Here is a 4051-nt window from a genome sequence, read left to right on the forward strand (position 1 = left end):
CACGTTTCCCTGTCCCCTTCATCAGTTCCAGCCAACTCCGCAGACTGTGCTACACTGCAAAGAGACATTGTCCGAGCATTTAGTATCAAAACCTCTCAATTTAGGGTCTAACTATTAAATCTGGAAACAGGAACGTGCAGCTGGGCTCCCGCAGCTGCCCAGAGTGCTACTGCACCTTTCTGTCAGTCCGTCAGGGAGGTAGCTCCCCACGAGAGGTATTTAAGGAGGTTATTTTATTATTATTTATTATGTGGCCCCTTAATCTTTTTAATGCAGTAACGTATTTTTGCATCAAACTATCAGCATTTCTCACTGCCACCGAGATGAACAAAGTTGGACTGATTTTAAGTGAATCTGCTTAAAAGGAATTGAGTTGTTAATGATACTCTGCTTTGAAAAGAAAAGCTTAAATAGCCTTTGGAAGCCTGAAACCCGCAAAGGATGACACTGGTCACTCACTAATCAACCATTTACAATACATAAATCAAGCAGCACCGTTCCCGCAAAGGCACAGAGCTCACCTGACCAAGGTCGGAAGGTAAAATACTCAGACCCCAGTTCTCAGAGTTAAACCAGCTCTGGGCTGTTCTGGTCCTACAGAAATAAGCGTGGCTTGTCTCGCTGTATCCAGGTAGGCCGGGACACCCAAAACCAATGTGCTCAACTCTGCAGGTCTGATGAGACTCTTTGGCCTTGTAAAACCAGACAATAAGAACAATTTAAAAAAAAAAATTCTAATGGTCACTGTCACTCAAAACATCCAGTTCAATTCAAGGAGGTATTTGTATGATGGTAAGTCAACTTTATATGGAAAACATATTTTGATTAAACCAGCTTTTAAAAAAATCTACCCAACACACTTCAGGTAATTTTTTCAGCTAATGAATATAAAACCTTGGTTCACTTATTTGAACTCCACTTTTTAAAGATTCCTTGACAGCAGTTGGAAGAAAAATCCACCATACGAAGAGAGAATTCTTAAGAACTACCCTTCAAAAGCATGATGACCAAGTGTGTTAGCATTTGTAACTAAGCAGGACATTCTCCTAGATCGAGAGAATCAGCCTCAAGTGCCACCGACATTTAGCAAAAGACACGCACCACACTGACACCACATCTCCTTCTGCACTGCAGCTACTGAAGAGCACCAGGCGCTTCTCTCTTTACTGGGAGCCACAGACCTCTACTTTCCAGCTTTTCCGATCAGCCCCTGTGGCAACACCAGGTTCTTCAGGTCTGTATGCTCAGAACTGCACATTTTTAAATTATACTCCAGACACTGAAACGAAAGAAATGTGTCAATGATGAAGGGAAGCTGAACAACAAATCTACTCCCCCATCTGGGTAAATTATTTTCCAGTAATTAATTCCCACAGGACATACATTTAAAAGATGTTATATCTGTGTGTGTGTACATATATAAAGTTATTATACATCTTGGGAATTTCACTTCCACTTAAGAAAGAAAAATAATCAGTTAAGTTTTTGCGTGTGGTTAGAAAAGAAAGAATCCTTAGTAAGCACTCATTATCTTCCAGATACATATATATGGAATTAAAATAGTTTTAAAACAATCTCTGTGTATAAAATCACTTGCTTTTCCACTCTAGGGCTGTAGTTCTCTTCAGAGGAACTGTTACAGGAGGGACATTTTTTCTGTAAAGACCACATGCCTAGCTCATTCGAGCTAAGTAAAGAGCAAGATGAAATTACTCTCCAGAACCTGTTTGAGCCGTGAAGTAATTGCCTGCTTCCGTAAAAACAGAGGAGGAACTTCACAGACTTTTCCTTAGCTCTGTTACAAATCACCTCAAAGCTGTGGGGGTAACCTCCCCCCCGTAGAGGCGCCCCGCCGCAGACCTGCACCTTCCACAACCCTGGCAGCCGCTACCCAGAGGGACCAAAATTCCCATTTCCACAGAAACGTGCCGCTGTTTCCCAGGCAACTGAGAATTTTGCGGAGTGCCAGCAGTTGCCCACCAGCGAGCAGACTGGAAAGCCAGTGCTTTCGGGCACAGGCCAGGGGTGCGTGGGGCATCATGCTGGAGGCATCACGCCCAGGCACCTCCGTAAGAAACAGCGCTTCATTTTTTGTTTATTATCCATCAATTTTAAAGTAGTGCTTGGAATGCTAATGCTGCTGTTTGCTAGAGGCACCCTGTGGGGTTTTAGTTTGTCCTAGACAGCTAGTCCAGAGCTGTACCAGCGAAGCAGAAGGTAGAAATCCCGGAATTCGGTTTCATCCTGCGCTGGCAGCAGTCTGTGTGTGAAGAGTGGGAATAAACCTGGCCATCAAAATCAGAGGGATGGGGAACTCCAACGAAAACAGACCCAATGTCACAGAGTTAAAAGCAAAGAGAAGGGCAAAGAGCTTTCCAGGGAAAAGTGACAGGAAGCTGGTACCTGTCTTCCTGCACGGAGCAGATACTTGACCTTAAGCGTTCCCAACAAGTGCGCTGGCGAACACGCGTGTTTACCCTGAGAGTCACTCGGGGCAAGCAAATTACAAACCAGAAGGGATATTAAAAATTACAAAGCATAAGCGTGCCGGTAACAGGCTGAGCTTCAGAACCCCTCCAGCAACAGGACGCCTGCTACGTGGCTGGGGTTTTATCCTCTTCTAATCAGTGACGCTGCAGACGAGGTGAAAACACCTCATGCAGCATACCTGTATGACAGTTTACCTGGCAAAGCTGTCAGTGAGGCAGATCAAAGTAGCACGGTGCGTTCCTTGGTAAGGCTGCAATCCTCACCCAGCCCCTAAGGCAGCCCCTCCCGTGGAGTCAGCGCTGCCAGACCCGCTCGGGGAAAGAAAACATCTGCTCTCTCCTGAAGGACATGGAAATGCTCGTCCTGACTTTCTACCGCGCTGCACCCAGACTAAATCCGCATCAGAAACGCTGCCTCCCCATCCCACAGCAGTGCATGAAGCCCTCCTGCAGCACCAGCACAGCAGCTAAGGTTTTGCTGTGAAAAAAAAAAGAGATTAAATGCCATTATGGGCAGTGTTTTCCATGTATAAGTCACCTCTACAGTAAAGGGTGACACAACTTTTGAAAAAGCCCCAGGAGGCGGAGGTGCTGCTCTGGTATTTGTCAGCGCTCCAAAAGGAAGGGAGTCTGCTACGCAGCTCCCGGGTTTGCTCTAACGACAGGACAGGCACCAGACATGGGAACCAACAGCCCGACCTCCAGCCTTCCCATTCCCGCCCGTTTCAGCTCTCCTGCTGTACCCCACCCCACATATATCCCACACCCAAGTCACAGCAATTCTCAACCAGGGATGTTCTGCCCCTTGTCCCTATTCCTACCACAGCGACTACACCACCATCCCGGATCTTTACACGGGGTTTCCTTATGACCTGACGGGAGATGAGCACAGCCAAGGAGTCTGTCCAGTTTCCCCATCAAGCTGCCCTGACAGTTCCCTCCTGACCCCTCCGCAGGCTCCTGGTCTGCTACTGCAACAAGACTGCACAAGTCACTGCGTTCAAAAAACCAAAACGTACTACTTTATCCTTCTCCATACGCATATCCCGTTGCTGAGACTCACTCTCCACGCCTCTCTCCCGAACTCTATGAAAGCTTCTGGTTTTGAGCATTCGTTTCAAGAATTCTACGATTTATCACGGAGCGGTTTGGGCTGGAAGGGCCCTCAAAGCCCCCCCAGTGCCCCCCCCTGCCATGGGCAGGGACACCTTCCATAGCCCAGGTTGCTCCAAGCCTCATCCAGCCTGGCCTTGGACACTCCCAGGGATGGGGCATCCACAGCTTCTCTGGGAACCTGTCCCAGTGCTCCCACCCTCTGCGGGAAGAATTCCTTCCTGATTATCCACTTCCAGCAGGAAGCCACCACCCTTGCCCGTGCCCTGCAGAGCCCCTGCGCGCTGCTGCCCCCCGGCAATCCCACCCCGGCGGGGCCCGCGTCCGGGAAAAACCAGGAGAAGGGCCCAAGGCCAGGAGCAGGAACCCGCTAAGGCTGCAGAGGTTAACGCCGACCAAAGGGGCGGTCGGGGGGGCACCCCAGCCCCGGGACGTCTCCCCGGGGCCGT

The sequence above is a fragment of the Eurypyga helias genome, unplaced genomic scaffold (genome assembly GCF_000690775.1).
Source record: "Eurypyga helias isolate BGI_N326 unplaced genomic scaffold, ASM69077v1 scaffold13820, whole genome shotgun sequence".
NCBI classification, from domain to species: domain Eukaryota; kingdom Metazoa; phylum Chordata; class Aves; order Eurypygiformes; family Eurypygidae; genus Eurypyga; species Eurypyga helias.